Source organism: Schistocerca nitens, chromosome 1, assembly GCF_023898315.1.
Source record: "Schistocerca nitens isolate TAMUIC-IGC-003100 chromosome 1, iqSchNite1.1, whole genome shotgun sequence".
NCBI lineage: Eukaryota > Metazoa > Arthropoda > Insecta > Orthoptera > Acrididae > Schistocerca > Schistocerca nitens.
In genome coordinates, this window is record NC_064614.1 from 773,878,258 (window position 1) to 773,904,287 (window position 26,030).

Below are 26,030 nucleotides of genomic sequence, written 5' to 3' on the forward strand. Positions count from 1 at the left end.
CTAGCAACGCACACGGGTCGCAGGCTAAGCGGTCTGTTTGTAGCATCGTACCCAGGGTTGATCGCGGTCCTCTGGTTTGCAGCAGAGCGCAAAGAGGCTCAGACGGCTCTGCGACGGTTGTTGTTGTGGTCTTCAGTCCTGAGACTGGTTTCATGCAGCTCTCCATGCTACTCTATCCTGTGCAAGCTTCTTAATCTCCAGTACCTACTGCAACCTACATCCTTCTGAATCTGCTTAGTGTATTGATCGCTTGGTCTCCCTCTACGATTTTTACCCTCCACGCTGCCCTCCAATGCTAAATTTGTGATACCTTGATGCCTCAAAACATGTCCTACCAACCGATCCCTTCTTCTAGTCAAGTTGTGCCACAAACTTCTCTTCTCCCCAATCCTATTCAATACCTCCTCATTAGTTACGTGATCTACCCACCTTATCTTCAGCATTCTTCTGTAGCACCACATTTCGAAAGTTTCTATTCTCTTCTTGTCCAAACTGGTTATCGTCCATGTTTCACTTCCATACATGGCTACACTCCATACAAATACTTTCAGAAACGACTTCCTGACACTTAAATCTATACTCGATGTTAACAAATTTCTGTTCTTCAGAAATGATTTCCTTGCCATTGCCAGTCTACATTTTATATCCTCTCTACTTCGACCATCATCAGTTATTTTAATCCCTAAATAGCAAAACTCCTTTACTACTTTAAGTGTCTCATTTCCTAATCTAATCCCCTCAGCATCACCAGATTTAATTTGACTACATTCCATTATCCTCGTTTTGCTTTTGTTGATGTTCATCTTATATCTTCCTTTCAAGACACTGTCCATTCCGTTCAACTGCTCTTCCAAGTCCTTTGATGTCTCTGACAGAATTACAATGTCATCGGCGAACCTCAAAGTTTTTACTTCTTCTCCATGAATTTTAATACCTACTCCGAATTTTTCTTTTGTTTCCTTTACTGCTTGCTCAATATACAGATTGAATAACATCGGGGAGAGGCTACAACCCTGTCTCACTCCTTTCCCAACCACTGCTTCCCTTTCATGCCCCTCGACTCTTATAACTGCCATCTGGTTTCTGTACAAATTGTAAATAGCCTTTCGCTCCCTGCGACGGTATCGGATGCGAATTTCTCGACCTCCGCTATCGAGTGCAGAATTGTAGGGTTCCTCTTAATATGTCAGGCGTGCACAACACGCAGGAAGTGGCTACTAGGGTAGCGGAGTGCGTGTGGCGTGCACATGGGGCTTCTTTAGGTTAGAGGACCCTACCTCGGGAGCAAGTACGATTTGCCTGTTAAATCAGCCACAGCGACCTCAGAGAACCTTGGTCCCCGCAGATCAAAGATAGAAAAGATTAATATGATTTTAGTAAACTACAGGAGCATCCAAGGAGAGGTCCCAGAATTAGTATCGCTTATTGAAGGTTACAATGCACAGATAGTATTGGGAACAGTAAGCTGGTTGAGGCCAGACGTCAGTGACAACGAAATCCTGAGTTCAGACTGGAATGTTTATCGTAACGGTAGGTTAGTCGTCAATGGTTCAAAAATGGTTCAAATGGCTCTGAGCACTATGGGACTTAACATCTGTGGTCATCAGTCCCCTAGAACTTAGAACTACTTAAACCTAACTAACCTAAGGACATCACAGACATCCATGCCCGAGGCAGGATTCGAACCTGCGACCGTAGCAGTCGCGCGGTTCCGGACTGCGCGCCTAGAACCGCTAGACCACCGCGGCCGGCGAGCGACCACACCGGCACAGAAACGGAAGATAACACAGAGAAGGCCGAAATACTGAATTCGGTCTTCCGAAGTTGTTTCACCGCGGAAGATAGTAATACTGTCCCTCCTTTCAATTGTCGTGCGAACGACGAAATGGCAGATTGAGACAACCGCTTAGCAGTGGAAAAGCGCAGGACCAGATGAGATACCTATAAGATTCTATAAAGATTATGCGAAAGAACTTGCTCCCTTTCTAGCAGTAATTAATGGTAGATCGCTTGAGCAACGAAAGGCGACTAGCGACTGGAAAAAAAAAAGCGCAGGTCATTCCCGTTTTTAAGAAAGGCTGCAAGACAGATCCACACAATTATAGACGTATATCGTTGACGTCAATCTGTTGTAGAATTTTGGAACATGTTTTACGCTAAAGAATTATGACGTTTTTGGAGTAGGAACAGCTCCTCTATATAAATCAGCATGGATTCCGCAAACAGAGATCCTGCGACACTCAGCTCGCTCCGTTCCTCCAGGAGATACACAGCGCAGTGGACAACGGCGCTCAGGCTGATGCTGTGTTCCTTGACTTATGTGAGGCATTTGACACCGTCCCGCATTGCCGTTTAGTGAAAAAAAAATAGACGAGCTTACGGAGTGTTGGAGCAGGCCTGCAATTTGATTCAAGACTTTCTTGCAGATAGAACTCAACACGTCGCTCTTAACGGAACTAAATCGACAGATGTAAAGGTAATATCCAGAGTACCACAGGGAAGCGTGATAGGACCTTTGCTGTTCACAGTATATATAAATGATCTAGTAGAAAGCGTCGGATGCTCTCTTTAAGGCTGTTCGCAGATGATGCAGTTCTTTATACCAAAGTAGCAACCCCAGAAGATAGTAAGAATTTGCAGAACGACCTGCAGAGAATTGATGAGTGGTGTAGAGTCTGGCAGTTGACCTTGAACGGAAATAAATGTAACATATTGCGCACACATAGGAAAAGAAATCCACTGCTGTACAGTAACACAATTGATGACAAACAGCTGGAGACAGCGTCTGCCGTAAAATATCTAGGCGTAACTATTCAGAGCGACCTTAAGTGGAATGACCATATAAAACAGATAGTGGGAAAAGCAGACACCAGACTCAGATTCATCGGAAGAATCTTAAGGAAATGTAACTCATCCACGTAAGAAGTGGCTTATAAGACGCTTGTTCGCCCGATTCTTGAGTATTGTTCATCTATCTGGGATCCCCATCAGGTCGGACTGATAGAGGAGACAGGGAAGATCCAACTAAGAGCGGCGAGTTTCCTCACGGGATGGTTTAGCTGGTGAGGAAGCTTTACCGAGATGCTAAACAAACTCTACTGGCAGACGTTACAAAAGGGGCGTTGTGCATTACGGATGGATTTTTTTATTGAAATTTCGGGACAGCACTTTTCAGGAGGAGCCAGACAACATATTACTTCTCCCCACATACATCTCGCGTATTGACCACGAGGACAAAATTCGAGAAATTAGAGCCAATACATAGGCTTACCGACAATCATTCTTCCCACGCACTATTCGTGAGTGGAACAAGGTTGGAGGAATCAGATAGGGGTACCGAAAGTAACCTCCACCACACACCATTAGTTGGCTTGCGGAGTATGATGTAGATGTAGATGAACTGTCCTTTTTCGATCTGTTAAATATTCGATCAGTGCTGAGGTTTCCAAGTAGGATACTAATAGGTTGTGATGAGATTTAAAAAAAGAGACATTCAGTGCATTTCCTCAATTAGTTCATTGCTATGGGTTTGGGCTATCTTAGGTAGGCTGCAGTTTAAGACATTAGTCACGAAGAATCAATACGCAAAGAAGTGGGATACGGAAGTACTAAGGAATGACGAGATACGCTTGAAGTTCTCTAAGGCTGTAGATACAGCAATAGCGTATAGCGCAGTAGGCAGTACAGTTGAAGAGGAATGGACATCTCTAAAAAGGGCCGTCACAGAAGTTCGGAAGGAAAACATAGGTACAATGAAGATAGCTGCGAAGAAACCATGGGTAACAGAAGAAATACTTCAGTTGATTGATGAAAGGAGGAAGTACAAACATGTTTCGGTAAAATCAGGAATACAGAAATACAAGTCGCTGAGGAATGAAATAAATAGGAAGTGCAGGGAAGCTAAGAGGAAATGGCTGCATGAAAAATGTGAAGAAATCGAAAAAGATATGATTGTCGGAAGGACAGACTCAGCATACAGGAAAGTCAAAACAACCTTTGGTGACATTAAAAGCAAGGACGATAACATTAAGAGTGCAACGGGAATTCCACTGTTAAACGCAGACGAAAGAGCGGATAGGTAGAAAGAATACACTGAAAGCCTCTGTGAGGGGGAAGATTTGTCTGATGTGATAGAAGAAGGAACAGGAGTCGATTTAGAAGAGATAGGAGACCCGGTATTAGAATCAGAATTTAAAAGAGCTTTGGAGGACTTAAGATCAAATAAGGCAGAAGGGATAGATAACATTCCATCAGAATTTCTAAAATCGTTGAGGGAAGTGGCGACAAAACGACTATTCACTTTGGTGTGTAGAACGTATGAGTCTGGCGACATACCCTTTCACCTTCGGAAAAACATCATCCACACAATTCCGAAGACGGCAAGAGCTGACAAGTGCGAGAATTATTGCACGATCAGCTTAACAGCTCATGCATCCAAGTTGCTTACAAGAATAATATACAGAAGACAACATTCCATTAGAACTACTGACGGCCTTGGGAGAGCCAGTCCTGACAAAACTCTACCATCTGGTGAGCAAGATGTATGAGACAGGCGAAATACCCTCAGACTTCAAGAAGAATATAATAATTCCAATCCCAAAGAGAGCAGGTGTTGACAGATAATTACTCTCTTTCAAATTCTAAAGGTGGCAAGGGTAAAATACAGGGAGCGAAAGGCTATTTACAATTTGCACAGAAACCACATGCCAGTTATAAGAGTCGAGGGGCATGAAAGGCTCTGAGCACTATGGGACTCAACTGCTGAGGTCATTAGTCCCGGCATGAAAGGGAAGCAGTGGTTGGGAAGGGAGTGAGACAGGGTTGTAGCCTCTCCCCAATGTTATTCTATCTGTATATTGAGCAAGCAGTAAAGGAAACAAAACAAAAATTCGGAGTAGGTATTAAAATCCACGGAGAAGAAATAAAAACTTTGAGGTTCGCCGATGACATTGTAATTCTGTCAGAGACAGCAAAGGACTTGGAAGAGCAGTTGAACGGAATGGACAGTGTCTTGAAAGGAGGATATAAGATGAACATCGACAAAAGCAAAACAAGGATAATGGTGTGTAGTCGAATTAAATCGGGTGATGCTGAGGGAATTACATTAAGAAATGACGCACTTAAAGTAGTAAAGGAGTTTTGCTGTTTGGGGAGCAAAATAACTGATTATGGTCGAAATAGAGAAGATATAAAATGTAGACTGGCAATGGCAAGGAAACCGTTTCTGAAGAAGAGAAATTTGTTAACATCGAGTATAGATTTAAGTGTCAGGAAGTCGTTTCTGAAAGTATTCGTATGGAGTGTAGCCATGTATGGAAGTGAAACATGGACGATAAATAGTTTGGACAAGAAGAGAATAGAAACTTTCGAAGTGTGGTGCTACAGAAGAATGCTGAAGATTAGATGGGTAGATCACATAACTAATGAGGAGGTATTGAATAGAATTGGGGAGAAGAGGAGTTTGTGGCACAACTTGACGAAAAGAAGGGATCGGTTGGTAGGACATGTTCTGAGGCATCAAGGGATCACAAATTTAGCATTGGAGGGCAGCGTGGGGGGTAAAAATCGTAGAGGGAGACCAAGAGATGAATACACTAAGCAGATTCAGAAGGATGGGGTAGCATGGAGAGCTGCATCAAACCAGTCTCAGGACTGAAGACCACAACAACAACAACAACAGGCAGTAAAATAACCAATGACGGACGGAGCAAGGACGACATCAAAAGCAAACTAACAATGCCGAAAAGAGAAGTCAACTAATGTCAAATATCGGCCTTAATTTGAGGAAGAAATTTCTGAGAATGTACGTCTGAAGTACAGCATTCTATGGTAATCAAACATGGACTGTGGGAAAACCGGAATAGAAGAGTATCGAAGCTTTTGAGATGTTGTGCTACAGACGAATATTGAAAATTAGGTGGACTGCTGTGTAGAATCGGAGAGGAAAGGGATATGTGGAAAACACTGATAAGGAGAAGGGACAGGATGATAGGACATATGTTAACTGATAAGACATGAGGGAATGACTTTCATGGTACTAGAGGGAGCCGTAGAAGGCAAAAACTGTAGAGGAAGACAGAGATTGGAATACATCCAGCAAATAAGATGACGTAGGTTGCAAGTGGTCCTCTGAGATGAAGAGGTTGGCACAGCCGAGGAATTGGTGGTGGTCAGTCAGAAGACTGATGACCCAAAAAAATATCCTAATATGTAGTTGTAGAAGAGAGCTTAAATTCACCTACCTTACGACAATGTAATAGTAAACTTGTAGCCGGTAGTAGATCTAGTGAACTACGTTAGTCTGGTTATGATTTGAATATTCGAAAACATTAAAAGCAGTGAAGTTTTATTACCTCGGAACGTTGCATAATTTCTGTGCATAGAGTCATCCAGTTTTGTCTGCTAGCTGGGCCACAATTTGGGCCTGAAATCGCCGTGTATGTCATACGAGCTGAGTTCCCCGCGAGCGCCGGCGCTTTCTCGGTAACCTACAGCTACCTGTTGAGTTGAGTGGCTGTTTCGCTCCTCGCTTCGAGACCGACCGGCCGCCCACGCGCCCACACCACTAATGTCAGATCACCGTACTCTGGCAAACCCGTGACTAGGTTGCTAACCTCAAGGACGACTATAAGAATACTGCTACCCTTCTACTTGGAACAATCCTCTCATGCATAAACATGAGAGCTGCTGTCGAGCTAATCAATTCAGATCGCGTTGGACACAATAAATACGCTATTTCATAGGTGCTTCATATGTCTTCAAGAATATGCCGTTATAAGGCTACAGTTCTTCCGTGTGCGGCTGAAAAGAGGTTTTCTTACCAATGGCGTGCAAGTTATTTCACTATTATGTGGCTTTGAATACATTTTCCCACTTAATAGGTTAAAAACAACCCCGTCCACTTCCCTAGGCACACAAGCTGCATAGATAGAGTAAATGCGTGGTTTTGCGTGTAAATAGTGTTTGCGTTGGGGTGGGTGATAGTTCTTTCTCAAATAAAATACCAAACTTTGGTATATCTTACGACATAAAATTTCGGTGGTTTCGTTGATACTTTTCAAATAAGCTATAACGGATGTAACATTACTCTCCAAAACCACTGATGGCATTCCTACTCTAAACAGCACTGAACATATCATTCAGATATGTAACTTTAAAACGAATGAACGTTTCGGCACATATACGAAGTTCGCTTTAATGAAATGCAGTAATAGGGAAATTATGAGGAGCGAAGTTGCAGCCCAGAAGTCATCAGCAACTACCACAGGTATTCTACAAGAAATTGTTTGCAATGTGCCTGATAATGTTGAACCCGCTGTACAGACTCAGACGTATGAGAATAAACATTATCACCAACATAACGAAAAATGCGGAAAATAAGAAAACGCAGAGGACGTACCTATCAGGAGCAAAGCAGAAATATATCTTTAAGATCGTAACGTCGACTGTAGAAATATTTAGTGATAAAAGTAACATCTATTTTCGATTTGAAGTCTTCAATGTGGTTACAAATGCATCACACAACTTTGATGGACGATAAAGAAGCATTTCAGTAGTCACTGAGAATTTCGCAGACCCATTTGAAATACGAGGTCACCAATTGTGGACTGTTCCATTCCAAACCTGACGTAGAATGAGAATATTGACCTGGTATTTCTATTAAATTATTAATAATTTTTACGTGTATCAATAATTGTAAAAGAAAAAAAGAATTTCACCAAGTTATCTCTTAAATGTTTACTAGTTTTAGAGTTAACTAAATTTTGCGCAATTTTCCAGTTGCGACAATTTGTGTGCCTTGTAACTTAAAAACCTTGAATACTATTTCTGCGACCTATGATTCATTTTGAAGTTGAATGTCTGTTCTGGGTGAAGCTATATAACACATCACAGTAATTAATATAATTTTACAAAAACCTTTTATTCATGCATTAAGCATTAACAATATTTTCATAAAAATTAAACTTCCGTAGTTTTGATCCTCTTTTTATTAAACGTTGATTTCAGTTTTAACACTCATGGAGCATTTTGCCTGAAATGCCTGTAAAATTTGATTTGATCAGTTAGAAATGGTTGGGGAAAGCCAATGGATTTTCTCTATATTTATGTTTCAGGAAATGGTTCTCACTGCCAAACGTATTTCTGTGTGCTATGCTACTTTATCGTGATTTTTTCCATGTGTAAGGTGCTCAGTTGTCCTGTTGTCTTCATTGTAATGTATAAAACCAAGGGATGGTTTAGCCCGCTCTTAGTTGGATCTTCCCTGTCTCCTCTATCAGTCCCACCTGATGGGGATCCCAGATAGATGAACAGTACTCAAGAATCGGGCGAACAAGCGTCTTATAAGCCACTTCTTACGTGGATGAGTTACATTTCCTTAAGATTCTTCCGATGAATCTGAGTCTGGTGTCTGCTTTTCCCACTATCTGTTTTATATGGTCATTCCACTTAAGGGCGCTCTGAATAGTTACGCCTAGATATTTTACGGCAGATGGTCATCAGTCCCCTAGAACTTAGAACTACTTAAATGTAACTAACCTCAGGACATCACATACATCCATGCCCGAGGCAGTATTAGAACCTGTGACCATAGCGGTCGCGCAGTTCCAGACTGTAGCGCCTAGAACCGCTCGGCCACTCTGGCCTGAAATGTGGAAAATAATAAATATTGAGGCTCATGCTGTGCTTAGATCACAGGGGCTACTGTTAAATATAAACAGCAGGCGATTTACGACGGTAACAATAATTTGGGTTTTGCAAAAGGAGGCAGAACCCATTCCTGTAACATATCGCTTTTGCCGTAATGCACAACGCCTCTCTTGTAACGTCTGCCAGTAGAGTTTGTTTAGCATCTCGGTAAAGCTTTCTCGCCAGCTAAAGAAGACAGTGTGCAGATAGTTAACGAATTGGTGACTGCTGACAGACGCATCACAGTGAACGAATTGTCACGCTACGATGGGATAGGGGAAGGAAGTGTTTGCAGAATACTGAAAGTGTTGGCGTTTAAAAAAGTTTTGTGGCTGGTGGGTTTCCAGGATGTTGACAGTGGCCCACAAAGAAACAAGAAAAACGGTATGCAGCGAACTTTTGGAACAGTACGAGAATGGTGGAGATGAATTTCTTGGAAGATTTATGACAGGTGATGATGCATAGCTCCATCATTTTTCACCAGAGACGAAGAGGCAATCAATGGAGTGGCGGCCGGCCAGAGTGGCCGAGCGGTTCTAGGCGCTACAGTCTGGAACTGCGCGACCGCTATGGTCACAGGTTCTAATACTGCCTCGGGCATGGATTTATGTGATGTCCTTAGGTTAGTTACATTTAAGTAGTTCTAAGTTCTAGGGAACTGATGACCTCAGAAGTTAAGTCCCATAGTGCTCAGAGCCATTTGAACCATTTTTGAATGGAGTGGCACCATGCAAATTCACCCAAGAAAAAAAATTCAAAACCACACATTCTGCTGGAAAAGTTATGGCTACAGTGTTTTTCGATTCCGAAGGACTCCTGGTTGTTTACATCGTGCCAAGTGGAACCACCATAAATTCTGATGCACTTGTGACGACAGTGAAGAAACTTCAAGCTCGACTGAGTCGTGTTCGACCACATCGGCAAAAGCACGATGTTTTGCTGTTGCACGGCCACATGTCAGTAAAAGAAATCATGGAAACGGTCACAGAACTCGGATGGACAACACTGAAACACCCGCCTTACAGTCCTGACCTGGCTCCATGTGACTATCATCTCTGTGGGAAACCGAAAGACTCTCTTCGTGGAACAAGGTTTCAAGATGGTGACTCCCTTGTGCACGCTGCCAAACAGTGGCTCCAACAGGTTGGTGCAGAATTTTACCGTCTGGGTATAAAGGCGCTGGTTCCAAGATGGCGTAAGGCAGTTGAGAGGGATGGAAATTATGTGGAGAAATAAAAATATTGTTCCTAAATGATGTATCTATACACTATTGGTCAAAAACAGTCTTGGTTGTAAATTTAGTTTTTTTTATTTTACATGCTTATAGGTTATCCAAGTCTGCACAACGCGATCACGATTCTTAAATAGATGTATTTGTTCTCTGTTTTCTGTGTAGATAACCTGAAGATGCCAAAATAAGGCGGAACTCATCGTTGAAAAATAAAAAAACTAAAATTACAACCAAGACTGTTTTTAACCAATACTGTTAAGCCCCGGTTTGCTGTATGCCACATATGGATTGGAAGAATTTCTATCTACACACTGTAAAACTTTCAAACCTGTAGAATAAAAGACGTATTTAAAAAAAATAGTATGAATTTGTTTTGGAGTGAACCCCGTTCATTCGTAATTTCATTTGAGAATTTTACTTTGAATAGTTACTGAACTGCGAGTCGCAGAATCACGTGATTTTATTAAATTATGGTAATTCTGACTCCTAAAAAATCCCTTTCACCTTAAAAAATCACGGAAGCCCTTGTTCCATCACAGCTGCGTGTTTGCAAAAGACATTAACGTACCGTATATGTGAGATGACAGAAAACTGAACCTGCACAAAAACGTGTAACTTTTCCTGTTGTCCGAATGTACTGTTGCGAAACTGCATTCCTCTTCTCGATCTCGAGCGAGTGAAACTTGACCGCTCCATCTCCGTGGACTGTGGCGACAGGCGTAAATACCTCTCCGGTAGGAATTCACGTAGTGGTCGAGGGGCCATAAAGAGCGCTGACATTCCGCGGACAAGCGAGCGCTCGCCGGGAGCGCGGGTTTATTTATCCGGAGTCCCCGGGGGTGCGTCCTCCGTGCGTGGGTGGGGAGGGGTGGGGTGAGGGGTGTGCCGCCGCCGTGGCGGCCACCATCGATCTGCCCTGCGTGCCCAGGAGCTGAGGCGGCGCTACCCAACTGGGTCACCTCGCCACGTGGTCGCCGGCCGGAGGCAAGAGGGGCCGCTCCCTCATCGAACTCCTCTCAGTGGCGCGTGGGGAATGGGGACGACGCCCCCTCGCATTGCCCGCCCTCGTGGCTCTACACGTGTATGGCAACTACTACGGTATGTGCTCCTCAATAAGACTGCTTTCTCCATTGTGTCGTAGAAGCCCTCTTGCAAGTAGCTCAGAACACTTATGTTGTACATTGGAGAAATTACAGATAAAATCTGTGTATCCATCTGACTAGTATGTGCACAATCGTGCCTTACACGCGCAATACATCTTTAGCTCCAGTCAGTAATTCTAAAGTAAATGGAACTATTAGCTAGAATCGAATACAACCTACGATTACGTAGGCCACATATCAAAATACACTACTGGCAATTAAAATTGCTACACCACGAAGATGACGTGCTACAGACGCGAAAGTTAACCGACAGGAAGAATGTGCTGTGATATGCAAATAATTAGCTTTTCAGAGCATTCACACAACGTTGGCGCCGGTGGCGACACCTACAACGTGCTGACATGAGGAAGGTTTCCAACCAGTTTCTCATACACAAACGGCAGTTGACCGGCGTTGCCTGGTGAAACGTTGTTGTGATGCGTCGTGTAAGGAGGAGAAATGCGTACCATCACGTTTCCTTCTTTGATAAAGGTCAGAATGTGCCCTATCGCAATTGCGGTTTATCGTATCGCGACATTGCTGCTCGCGTTGGTCGAGATTCAATGACTGTTAGCAGAATATGGAATCGGTGGATTCAGGAGCGTAATACGGAACGTCGTGCTGGATCCCAACGGCCTCGTATCACTAGCAGTCGAGATGACAGGCATCTTATCTGCATGGCTGTAACGGATCGTGCAGCCACGTCTCGATCCCTGAGTCAACAGATGGAGACGTATGAAAGACAACAACCATCTGAACGAACAGTTCGACGACGTTTGCAGCAGCATGGACTATCAGCTCGGAGACCATGACTGCCGTTACCCTTGACGCTGCATCACAGACAGGAGCGCCTGTGGTGGTGTACTCAACGACGAACCTGGGTGCGCGAATGGCAAAACGTCATTTTTTCCGATGAATCCAGGTTCTGTTTACAGCAGCATGATGGTCGCATGCGTGTTTGGCGACATCGCGGTGAACGCACATTGAAAGCGAGTATTCGTCATCGAAATACTGGCGTATCACACCGGCGTGATGGTATGGGGTGCCATTGGTTACGCGTCTCGTTCACCTCTTGTTCACATTGACGGCACTTTGAACAGTGGACGTTACATCAGATGTGTTACGACCCGTGGCTCTACCCTTCATTCGATACCTGCGAAACCCGACATTTCAGCAGGATAATGCTCGGTCGCATGTTGCAGCTCCTGTACGGGCCTTTCTGGATACAGAAAATGTTCGACTGCTGCCCTGGCCAGCACATTCTCCAGATCTCTCACCAATTGCAAACGTCTGGTTAATGGTGGCCGAGCAACTGGCTCGTCACAATACGCCAGTCACTACTCTTGATGAACTGTAGTATCGTGTTGAAGCTGCATCGGCAGCTGCACATGTATAGCCGTCCAAGCTCTGTTTGACTCAACGCCCAGGCGTATCAAGGCCGTTATTACGGCGAGAGTTGGTTGTTCTGGGTACTGATTTGTCAGGATCTCTGCACCCAAACTGCGCGAAAATGTAATCACATGTCAGTTCTAGTATAATATATTTGTCCAACGAATACCCGTTTATCATTTGCATTTCTTCGTGGTGTAGCAATTGTAGTGGCCAGTAGTGTATATTGGAGAAATTACAGATAAAATCTGTGTGTCCATCTGACTAGTACGTCCACAATCATGCCTTACACGCGCAGTATATCTTTAGCTTCAATCAGTAATTCTAAAATAAATGAAGCTATTAACTAGAAGCGAATACAGCTTACGATTACGTAGGCCACACCAAAACAATAGTGATAACTTACGGTCCAGTCACACTAATGCGACCACCGCAAACATTCAACGTCAGCTTGCATTTACCAGTCATATGCGGCTGGTGGCAGTACCAGCGGCTGAGGTTACAGAAAGCGTTCCGCAGGGAAGCGGGAAACAGTGCGTAGTTGTCGTCGTGCGGGAGCAGACGGTACATCTGACATCCAAAATGCGGTAATCATTGGCTTTCGGGCGAAAGGTTGAAGCATTCCCGAAACGGCTAAGTTTGTAAACTATTCGCGTGCCGCCGTGGTTAAAGTACACCGGGATGGCGAAATGGCACTATGCAAAACGGCTGTCGAGGCAACTGCGGAGCACCACTGGGCGTAGATGACAAAGGCTAATGAGGGCTGCGGAGATGTTTACAGACGAACAGATGTCCAGCTGTTGAGCAACTGACCGCCCAGGTGAACAAAGGGGCTACCAAGAGTGTCTCCTCAACGAGCGTTCAGCGAACGTTGCCGCATATCGATGTCCGCCGCAGGCGCCTGATTCGTGCAGGCGTGCCAACTGCTGTTCATCGGCGACGAAGGTTGGAATTTTCACGCCAGTACTGCAACTAGATATCCACTGCGTGTTGGCTGGTGGCCTTTTCAGGTCAATCACGCTTTGTGCTCCATCGGATAGAGCGTCGTTGGCGTGTATGGTGCGAAACGTTTGAAAGCAAACACTCCGCAACAATCGTCGGAAACGGCCGGGCTGGAGAAGGGAGTGCTGTTGTGTGGGGAATGTTTTCATGACATTCGCTCGATGATCTCGTCATTCTGGAAGGCACAACCGATCAACACAAGTATGCATCCATCCATGGCAATAAGTCCAGCTGTACATGCAGTTTAGCACGATGGCATCTACCAGCTACACATGGGCAGGGAAGGGGGTAGTACATTGTTGCATCCGACTTGCGGCGACAACGCACAGGAAGTTTAGCGGTCAGGACTTGTGACTGGGCATCCAGGGCTGCCGTTAAGTGACAGAACAGGAAATTAGGTAAAATAAGGAGAATATATTTCAGTTTACGTACACGAAGGGCACGCCTAGGGTCGGAAGTTATCAGGTTTAGACCAGTCTAGGGGGCCAAACAATTAATTGAAGTGGGCAACGGAAGGGGAGGCGGTTCACATTAACTTACGTCGGTGGTCGGTCGTGAAACGTAGAGCTATCTGTAATCACCTCGGTTCTGAAAGACAGGCAACTTGTGTCACTTAGGCACAGCCGATGTTGCTCTGGGACACAAGTTAATGTGTGTGCGTGGGGGGGGGGGGGGGGGTGCGTATGTGAATTCCTAAGGGACCAAACTGCTCAGGTCATCGGTACCTAGACTTACACACTGCTTAAACTAACTTAATCTAACTTACGCTAACAACAACACACATACTCATGCCCAAGGGAGGACTCGAACCTCCAGCGGGAGGGGTCACGCAATCCGTGACATGACGTCTCAAACCGCGCTGCCACTCATGGCTAAAGATCTGACTGGAGCCTTTGAAATAAAAATTTTTAAACCAGTTTGCTACAATAGTCCTTGGTTGGCTGCCACCCTGTACACAGCAAGACAGTGCAATGTGTCACCAGCTCCGAGTGTGCTTCTTTCTGCGTCGCGCCGGCCGGTTGATATTCATACAGCTGATTTTTTTTCTCCAAACGTCTCTTTAATTTTCCTATAGTCGGTATCTATCTTTCCCCTAGTTACATATGCTTGTGTATCCTTACATTCGGTTCTAGGCGCTTCAGTCTGGAACCGGGCGACCGCTACGGTCGCAGGTTTGAATCCTGCCTGAAGACCTCAGATGTTAAGTCCCATAGTGCTTAGAGCCTTTCTGCGTCGCCACCTCTCCGGATTTAATCGACAATCTATGGGACCAGCACGACAGTTGTTCGTGCCTGGACCCTCAACCGAGAAACACCCCAGCTACCCACGGAATGGCTCTCCATGCCTGTCGGTACATTTCAGAACCTCTTTGACTATATTCCTGCTCCTCTCGCAGCAGTCCACGCTGCAAAAGGTTTTTGAGAGATGGTCAAATTAATCTGTCTGGAAAATCTAATTCATCTGCAGATTGCTTTCTTTTGCCTGCCTCTTTCGGAAGAGGAAGAATGATCAAAGATACCTAGTTTCAGTGCGCAACGTAAACCGATCGACGCACTCCCTACTTGTCCGCCATTAGCTTTTATTTAATGAATGGAAATCAACACTGCCTCACAAAACGATCCAGCATCCAGAAAACATGGTCGGATATCAAAGTAACTTCGTACACGCACACTCCATCGGCGAGTATGCAAGCGATTAGAGTTGCTGTTCTCCGTGACACACAGAATAGCTACCGGAGTACATTAGTCTTATTCGTGTCTAGTGCTGTTACCCGGCCTGGAATGGTAAATAGGGTCAGAGAACAGCGTCAGAAGGTGACTGATCGCTGTGAAGAACACTAACATGCCGCGTAAGTATGTGAGACAGCATTATCAGGACCTGACAGTTTTGAAGGGACCTCTTCTTCGGTCTCCCATTTTGGCCGGCTGGTCGAATCGAGGACTATCCAGATTTTGGGGGCATTCGGATGTGACAGTCGCCCTATATTGTTTTGCGCGGGAACGTGAGGGCAGATACAAGGTTCCTGGCGAATACGTCTGACCACCCCAAGGGAGGATCGTCGTGTTGCGCACTAAGCACATTGTAAGCCTTTCACGTCTGGACTCCCTGCAACATTCTGTGTCATCCCGCACTGTGCCAAAGCCAGCAACATCGTGTCTAGGAAATTACCGTCACAGGCGTAGGTAGCCGTTAACAACGCCACTTACGGCTGGGTTTGGAGTGGTACCTAGTCTGGGAAGCATGAACTGCTCATGGAAAAGCGGTGCAAAATGTTCAGCGATGAATCGTAGTTCTGCATTACACCGAATGTCTATCGTTATCGAGTTTTGGAGAGGCATACCGTTGTTACTCCTGGCTCATTGTGTGGGGAGCCACCAGATGTTCAGGTCACGGCTGCCGCGCGGGGTAGCCGCACGCTCTAGGGCGTCCTGTCACGGTTCGTGCGGTTTCTCCCGTCGGAGATTCGAGTCCTCCCTCGGGCATGGGTGTGTGTGTTGTCCTCTGCGTAAGTTAGTTAAAGTTAGATTAAGTAGTGTGTAAGTCTAGGGACCGATGACCTGAGCAGTTAGATCCCATAAGAGCTTACCACAAATTTCCAAAAATTCAGGTCACGACACAACGGTGCGCCACACACGTTCTGCGTCCTCGTGTGTTACTTCTCGTGCGACGTACAAGCTTATGTATATGCTTGCTTACGAAATATTAATATTTAGATGAAATTGGTATTATATGGTGGCATATCAGCTAGGAAAGTCCTGTACTCAACAAACGCTAATAATTAATACTACTCAGAGTCTTCTGTACTTCATTAAACATATCGAGCTTTTTCCCCATATTATCCTCGATGACATAAACTTGTTTATAATCTTCCCCATGCAAAATCAGACAAATAAAGGCTATATTATCATACAAAATAAAAAAAAATGTTTTAAGCCACAGAATTAAAAGACAAATATTAAAGTAATAAGGAAAGAAAGAAGGAATACTATACACAGACATCTATGCATCTCCATACCATCCTCGAGATTTTACAGCGTTTCTCAGGAGATATGCTTTGAAAGGGCTCAGCAACACTTTTGCACAAGTTTTCATTTGTCTTGTACAGACGTCAGTCTACATGTGACTGATGATTCCGCTCTTCGTGGTGGCCATTTGAATCGGGCTGTAGATGCTGCTGAACCACTCTCAATTCAGAGCCCTCGAAATCGTTCTTTGAGGAACTCACACACCCAAGTAGCAGTGTAATGGAGCTCTGTCCCTTGTCTTCGAGTTGAGATATTAACTACGTCCGCAATATGTACAATTAAGAATTTCCATAAATGTTCCCCCTTAAACAAGTATGTTCGGGACAGGGGCTATCATGATTACTTCTCGGGCTGTAGCATAACTTGATTCCATTAGAACTCTTGCACGTGATGGGTTCATCGGAAAACACCCTCCTTGAGCGAGAACGGCGTTTGGAAATTGTGCAAATAAAGCACAGCAGGCTGCAACTCGCTGCTCATGCTGTTGCTAGATAATTCATTCATAAACGTAGGATTTCATTTTCAATTTTTTTTCTAATGTGGTAATACATTGTTCACCCTCGAATTCAGCTGTTGTTTTGCGAACGGATTTCATCCCAGACAGCACAGTTGACTTACCTATTGCGGCACACCTTACGTCCGCACAAAAGCAGGTGTCTCCCAATCAAGCAGACTTGGTTTACGAAGTGTGGCCTTGCCAGAGCGGTCTCTAAACGCACTCACTACAGGGTGTCAGAGTTAAGCATATAATAATATAAAATGTAATAATTTCAGAAGTAAATGAAATAGATGTTTATTGGCGGTTTACTTCTACAAGCAGGGTAACTCAAAATGTTTGCTTGCTGCTGTTGGTACCACTCGCGTATGCGCGTAGTTGCTTTTTTCACACAAACGCGCGTCAGTAACCATGTGGACTAAAAATCTGGTGTTGTGTATACTCTCTCGCGGTGATAAAATCTGTTACGTCTCTTGATTTTTTCTGTGGTAGTTTATCAAGAATCAAGTATAGCAGCACCATTTCGTGATCTACCAGATTTGCGCCATCGCATTCGTACAGCTATAGCACATGTTACGCCTGCATTGCTGAGAAGCACTTGAGAGAAACAGACTATAGATTAGATGTCTGTCGCACCAATAATGGTGCTCATATCGAGGTGTATTAGTAGTGTACAAAAAAGTTTTAAGTTACCATACTTCTAGAAACATATCATCAATAACACTGTCATATGTTAAACACTGACACTCTGTACTTTCGTCCGACCTGTCGAGCAGCCACCCACCCCTCACACCGTCTCTCCCACCCACACATACCGGAAATTGCTTTGCAACATTGTAACTGTGTCCTCTCACGTCGGCCATCTCTTCACAGTTGAAAGAATGCAACACTCAAACAAATCAGTACAATTTAGACAACACTTTTCGTCAGCTCCAAAGCAGGGATATCAATAAAACAAATATCTATTACCCGCAACTACACAAAGGCAGTAGGATTACAGGACTTAACGGACACCCTGTACAACGTCCATACAAAGTCTGACTCAGAGGAAGTCGGGAGATTATTTGCTCTCATGTCTAGGTTTTTTTGGTGCAGCTACAAATACTGTGTATAATGAAGGGTACTGTCTTTCTTGTGTTTTCACATCACGTAAAGTGTTATCCTCCTACTCCATCATCACTTCCATCATCTGATTTTTGTCCTTCCTTTGCTCGCTGCTCTTTCTTTTTCGGTATTTGCAATTCCTATGTTTGTTCCTCCTTCACGCTTAAACAGCTGGACAGATTTAGAAGAAATTAGGAATTGAATTAGCTTATATCCTAATTTAACACATAGGCTACTTTTAAACTGTGTAGTACAAGATATTTATATGATTTGAAGAATATAACGTGAAATGCGATACAATAATTACTCTTAGAAAAAGTTATTTATTGTCTTATGAAAAGTATCGTATTTGTGAAAAAGCTTTTATTGTTTAATATGTTCTACGTAAGAAGGCAGATGACATTGTTGTGCGTATAAATATTGTATTATAAAATTTGTGCCCGAACTAGAAATTGCTTATTTTCTTTCTTCGTTGATTTAGTATGTTTGTCACTCCTTCAAGCTGAAGCAGCTGGGCAGATTTAAATGAACTTTGTAATGGTAATAGCCTGTACCCTTTACCATGAATTAACACATAGGCTATCTTTTATTCCGAAAAAAAAAATCACTGTTCGTGGGATAGCCAAGGTGACTGCCGTAGCTCTCAGATGGGTAATGTGCCTAAAAAGTCATCCATGAAAATTAACTATTAAATGAATGCTTTGAGTTTAGCATAGAAAATAGTTTTTAACTGTTTTGACAAATGAATTAAGTGCATACGTAAACCTAGGACATCAGAAATTTTTCTGTAGGATAAAACCATCATTAAACTTCGTAACACTGTAAAGTACGTGCATGAAAATATTTTGCTTGCAGTTCCCTTTGAAAGTGGCCTTCTTGATCACTATAAATAGGAGTCAAGGACAAACGTTAAAATTGGCAGGCATTCATCTGGGCACCCCATGCTTTTAGCACAGACAGCTCTGCTTTGGTTGCTTGCGTGTACCTAGAGCCAGAAATCTACATACACGCAGAGAACAAGAAGTCTCAGAACATTGTTTACGGAGATGTATTACAGTAGATTTCTGGCTCTCCATACACACGAAGATAATTACGGCTTACAACATTTTTGCCGTTCATGCAATTAAACTCCAGTCAGGTACAGTGTTTTAATTTATTACTTCTTTCCAACTAACTCTATTCGTAACACATACTGTAGACAGTATTCACATGTGCCATTGAATATACCTGCAAAATTGTATCGTTGCGACACACAGTTCAGGAAGCAAGACGTCTAAGCATTGAGGTGATTGAAAAATTAAATTAGCTGCAGCCTAGAATGTAAGTTATCCAGACTATACTCATCCACTGTTTGATAATGAGAGCACTCAGCGACTGCCAACAAACTGTAAACACAATTTCAGGTATTTTTTAAAAATTTTCTCGCTTACATGCTTGATGTCAAATATTTAACACATTAACTCATATCTCATTTGCAAAGTAATCAAAAGTTTGAAACAATAGAGAGTTTGATTCTTTAAAGAATCCGGGGGGGGGGGGGGCGGCTTTACGGTAGAGTTATATTTGGAGAGCAAAAGCTGTCACCACCTCTGCACAGTGCGGTAGTGCCTTCCGCACCTTGGTTTATAGTGCACATGTGGCCTCTGATCCCAACAGCCTACCAAGTGAGATGCACCGTCTAAGAATGGCGTTCCGACAGAAACGTTACTTTGAAAAACTTATTTATAATACTTCCTGGTCAAAGCGAGTTGAGTCCTGGGAGATAAATCAGGGCACGCCTTCTTGGCGTGTATTGGCGACATGTATTCAAGAATCGATAGTTTCTTCAAGAGATAGGACATTAAGTGCTTGCTTCATCCACCGCCAAAATTGAGCAATCTCTTATGCTTGGTCAAATACATCTTGGCCATAAAAAATGTGTCATGTGTAAGGTTCCATGCGAATGCGTAAGTCTAATTGGAAAAATATTATTATGCCCTGGTCGAATGGATTTCACTTGGAAACCCGACGTTTCGTCCCCATCTGCGGAGGACATTTTCAAGGGGGATCATAGCTTTGTTAAATGTCCGATTCACACCCTGGCTCGCTACTGACTACAGCAAAGTACAGCTTCCGCGCAGTGGCGTGACGTCACATGGGTTGACGACGAGAGCGCAATTGGCCGTTGTCGACTGCCGTCGTCCGCCGTTACTATCATCCCATGGTTGAAGACTGGCACGCATCTTCTTCAGCGCCGGAATCCAAAATTTGATTCAATTTCACACCCTGAAGGGAAGAGGAATGTCCACAACATTCCTCATATTTCAGAAATGTTTGAGATATCGAAATAAGATTTTGGAAAATAATAGTCTGCAAAGAAGAGAGTATTTTGCCATGTGGTTATTATGCACAACTGTGTTCCTCCACGAACTAAAGAGTGTTCCAATGAAAGAATGTAATTTTTAGGGTCATCGATAGCTGGTGAAACGAGAAATGCTGTAAGTGAATACATTACACGTTTATTTTCTATCGAGGATGTGCTTTTACATAAGCTACAGACCTTATTTTTACTCAGTTCCTCAGTTAATAAACTTCATAAACCATTGCTTCAGATTACTCTCGCAAATGCGTCTGCACAACGTTAGTGAGGTGACACTGTGCAAACTCAATTCTGTTCTGGAAAAAGAAGCAAATTTTAACGTGGGGTCAAGAGAAATGTGTAGGCTTCACTCGAAATTCGCCGCCCATGACGCTTCTCTGAAAGTAACAAATGGTTAACAATCCAAGCGAAAAAAATGGTTCAGATGACTCTAAGCACTATGGGACTTAACATCTGAGGTCACCAGTCCTCTAGACTTAGAACTACTTAAACCTAACTAACCTAAGGACATCACACACATCCATGCCCGAGGCAGGATTCGAACCTGCGACCGTAGCAGCAACGTGGTTCCGGACTGAAGCGCCTAGAACCGCACGGTCACACCGGCCAGCGCCAAGCCAAAACAAATCGCTGCATCTTCAGCGGAATTCTTTCAACATGCTAGTTAAAGCAGAGGTGATAGATCTTTTTGAATGGTGACCATGCAAGTGTGGGCGGGGGAAGGCTCCACTGAATATTCACAAAAAAATGTGAGCGTAGGTTTCAGTTTAGAACGGCACTTGCCCTTCATAGCTCGGCTTTCCCCTACCGTGTCTGCCCGTAACACTCACCACTACTGCTGGCCTTCCCACGCGTGGCTTGCACACTGCGCATGTACCGGCCATGTTATTCTGCACGGTCTCTTATCACTGCTCGGTTTTTTTTAAACACCCGTAACTTATCGATGATTTCAAACAGTTGCTTCGAAGAAATATTATGGGTCTTACGCAAGTGTTTTTCTGTCGGCAAACCCGTAAACTGTACAGACTTACTCGCTGGAGTTGCTTTGTCAAAGAGGTGGGAAGAAAGGTGGAGATTTACCTACAGGAAACGAGTTATGCATAACACAGGCTAAAGACAGTTTAAAAAAAAATTAAAGTAACTTATTCTTGTTGTTTTTAGTGTGCTCAAGACAAACATGACAACAAAACGCAGTATCAGCTGCCATTTATGTATGTGTGGTGGGTTTGTGATTAAGAAACGTCAGAGGAACAACACAGATTTTGTGTAGAAAGTATGCTTCCCGTACTTAGGGAACAAAGTTGGTAATAGGGATAAGTCGTGGGAGCGGAATAAGATATGCTATGCTGAACCTGGTCGAAGAACAACAGCAAGACTTAAGATTTTCTGTTCTAGTACTATACACACTGTTTCAGCTATCGCTGCGAGAAGTTTGCCTATCCATCACGAGTCTGACCGAGCGAGGTGGCGCAGTGGCTAGCACATTGGACTCGCATTCGGGAGGACGACGGTTCAATCCCGCGTCCGGCCATCCTGATTTAGGTTTTCCGTGATTTCCCTAAATCGCTCCAGGCAAATGCCAAGATGTTTCCTTTGAAAGGGTACGGCTGACTTCCTTCCCCATCCTTCCCTAATCCGGTGAGACCGATGAACTCGCTGTCTGGTCTCCTTCCCCAAACAACCCAACCCAATCACGAGTGAAAATGAAAGAAGGCGTGTTTGTTGGAACTGACATTCGAGAAATGATGTTCTATTTCAAATTTTAGTAAAACACCGAATGTGACTGAGCGAGAGTCATGACCAACATCCAAGGAAGTTGTTGCTGAGTTCTTAGGCAAAAAAAGGATCCACATTATATTTCTTTTGTAGCTAATTTTGCTGGAAAAGTTCAAGAGCCTCAGGATTCACTCTCTGAACAGTCAGCTGATGTAACCGAGGAACAAGGCGAGGGTTTTCATCAAGGCACCAGAGTGAAGGGAAGACGGTTCATGGCTGATGAAATATCTATATGATAGACTACTGTTGGTCACTTCACTGAGTCGTACAATGTGCTGTTCATCGGAGGAAAGCCTTGTTAGGTGCTTTAAGGAAAAAATAGAGAAAGGCTATATAAGCCAAAGCACATCAACTCTTTTGTAATAAAGAGGGAACTTCAATCAAACCTTTGTTAATAGTTTAAAAATTAAAATACTTTTCATTTTATTTACATGTGCTTTTATAATTTTCTAGTTCATGAAGAAGTCAGATTGTGACAAAATTGTATGCGATAGGGGTAAAAACAGAGATCAAATGTGGATTCGAAGTCCAAAAACCAGTGTCATTATCTATTACACCACCATCACCACCAAAAAACAAGAAATTCATTGCCCTGTGCTGACTGCGATCAATAGAGAACCAACGATTCATTCAGAAGACAGCCATTTTGTGCTAATATACGATCGTAAAAGTTTCTTTCAGGTAGCACATTCTAAATACTATCGTTAAGATTATAAATAGGAAAAAAAATATTTAATGGAATACTGCTGCAAGAACACGTTAAAAGTGCAAACAACATATTACTTGAGAGCTGCGTTTTACGTGAGAGTTGGCATAGGTAACCGCGAGGGATGTTGAGAAAGAAAGCGATGTGGAGACGGCAGATATACCGTGAAGAGAATAGAGTGCTGCGCGTAATGAGACTATAGTATTGCATTACTGAAAAATTAAGCATGTCTTTGCATACAATACTGGGAAAGCTCTGAAAAGTAAATAAAATGAAAACTTATTTATTTAGGAAAACCTCTGAAATATGTTTCCCGCGTTATGGATTTTGTTCTGCACCGAACGATCTGATGGAGCGTGGTATCACAATCCGGAATCTCGTGTGCGAACGAATTCATCTGTTGCGCTTTTTGCTCGGGTTTGCGTCGTCTCTCTGCTTAGCATATAAATTGAAATTTCTTGTTTGTGCCTAACTGTGAGCAGCATTCCTGTTTAGCATACTTTCCTCTTCTGCATACGCTGTCCTAATCAAGCGTTCAACTGAACTTGCTACATGCTGAGTTCGATTCCATAACATTCTGTATAATTAAGGCTCCGTCAGACCGTCGTTATTTGTGTGAATGACAGAATGACAGTGCGATCAGACAGATCAACCACATTATTCCCAGAGAACTGCAGGAGCATCCATGGTAAGGCCCCTGAATAAGGATCTCTTATTAAGGGTATTAACACCCAGATACTATTGGGAGCTGAAAACTGGTTTAAACCGGAACTGAATAGCAACGAAACTTCGAAATACTGATTGAAATGTACGTAGTGGCTTATTTATTGCAGTGAAGCATTCGACGATATGTAGTGAGGTTATTACGGATTCAGAATGTGAAATAATCTGGTTGAAGTTAAGCGTCAAAACTGGGTCAAATGTGGTAATCGGATGCCTATATAGTCCGCATGCGTCAGGAGCTGTAAGGCGGAGCGCTTGCTAGAGATCTTGCAGAATGTCGTGAATGGATTTCCTTATCACTCTTCTGTAAAAAGGCGAGACTTCAGTTTGTCCGCTATAGAATGAGAGAGTCGCGCAAATGAGAAAACGAAAAAATAAAATGTAAGACCAACAGAAAATCAACAGCTGATGAAAATGATGAAGAAGTGGAGGCAAAACTGACAAATTGAGAACTCCAAATCAAACCTATGAGTGATCATTCCTCCGCGGTCAAGCTAGTTATTATTCGTCAGTTTCTTACCTGCATACAGATCTAAAGCAAGCAAATTCATCCGGAAAATTCCGAATATGTGTGACGCATTTTACTGTCACAGCTCTTTGCAATACCGCCTCGCCTTCCGCATCTGCCTACCTACCCCAACCCGCGCCCTGTAAGAACTCATCCACCTCCTACGTCTTATTCTCTTCTTCGGACATCTTTGAATTCAATACGTTAGCCGCAAATCCTAGTATCGGCATCCAATATCCTATCCACTAATCGCCAATCCAGGTATCCTGCGACACTAAATCCAGAGCCCACATTCCATGCATCTGCATGCTTTATCCATCCTCTCAACTTCACCTGTCTCCCACTATCCGAGATACACCACTCTTTCCAGTCCTAGTCGCAACGCTCCATCTCACACCATCCATTTTCCTCCCTCATAATTCCACCTCCATCATGCACCACCAGCGTCAACATATTATTAGCCGCGCGGTCTAAGGCGTCTTGTCACGGTCCGGGCGGCTTCCCCCGTCGGAGGTTCGAGTCCTCCCTCGGGCATGGGTGTATGTGTTGTCCTTAGCGTAAGTTATTTTAAGTTAGATTAAGTAGTTCGTAAGTCTAGGCACCGACGACCTCAGAAGTTTGGTCCCATAAGACCTTACCACAAATTTCCAAAACATTTTATTGTAGCAGCATTAACAATGCAATCAGCTATTATATTTTTATTGTAAGATAAAACCGTCTAAAAGGTTTTAAAAATCATAAAACCCGTCCTCCAAAGTATATTTAAAAAATTATTTTCATCTATTTTTGTTTAAACTATTTGTTAAATATGTAAAACGGCTGAAGAGCGGTGTTATCTGCCGGCAGCGCACCCCTTGGTAGGAAATTGAAAGAGCAGCAAAAAAAAGTAAAAAAATAGTGTCGTCACGCCTCTGTGATCGATAGTGACGTAGGTACAGTCTCATGTCAAACAAGTCATCGACTTTACATTGTATCCTTATAAACAAACACACGTTCACATCGCTAGGCTTTTATTTCTATCCCATACCAAGATTTACATGAGGTTTCTCTTTGTAATGAGGCAAATTCTGGAACTGGAAAGCCCCTTCCAAATATTTCTAGTTGGAATTCTCTCTAGAATCAAAAGTATATACACAGTTACCACATAAGCCAGTCCTACCTGTTATGGAATAAGCCATGGTAGGTGTGCAGTTCCGCTGGACGACCACCTGAAAGTGCTGTAGTAGGAATTGCCCTTCAAGTGAACAGCCAGACGTTTCTTTTTAAGTTCAGAATTGGAAATTTACCAGTCTTTAATCACGTCTGTAAGAGCCTTCCGATGAGGACCAGATCTCTTACAGTCTCTAACATTTACAAACAGATAGTAATTTGGACATGGGTGTAGCGTGATAGCTCTTATTCTTCAGAAGTAAAATTTCACCCTGTACAGATGAAGCGAACATACTTTGCTTCACATGCAATTAAGAAAAAAAATCACAGAACTGTATTAGTCACAAACATTGCTCAAATGATCCAACACATGTTTTGATTGTCTATTGCTCATTATTCTAGAAGACGTTCTCGCAGCCCGTTTTCCACGAACGGCGATGCAACTCAGAACGTTGCCGAGGCAGGGCTGAAGAGCAGACGGATGCAAGATTAGCTCTGTATTTAGTCGGTTACAAACCTGAACAAAAACTAGTGTAAGAGTGACTGAAATGGCGCGATTGTTGACCTTATAAAGATTCGCTCCAGAATATTACTCATTTTCTTTAATTTATAATAGTTTACAAATTCTGTGGGTCAGAGAATTGGTGGTGAATTCACAGTGAATTTTGTCATCATATTTTCTTTGTACATTATTTATCATGAACAGCATTTACTAAAATACGCAGTACTAA

The 26,030-nt window shown here is 43.3% G+C and overlaps 1 protein-coding gene across 1 annotated transcript in view; it reads left to right on the forward strand.

Moving 5' to 3' along the window:
• LOC126261604 (ankyrin repeat domain-containing protein 29-like) overlaps positions 1-26,030 on the forward strand; it is a 627,165-nt gene that overhangs the window by 516,924 nt on the left and 84,211 nt on the right. The gene's annotated exons all lie outside the window — the stretch shown is intronic.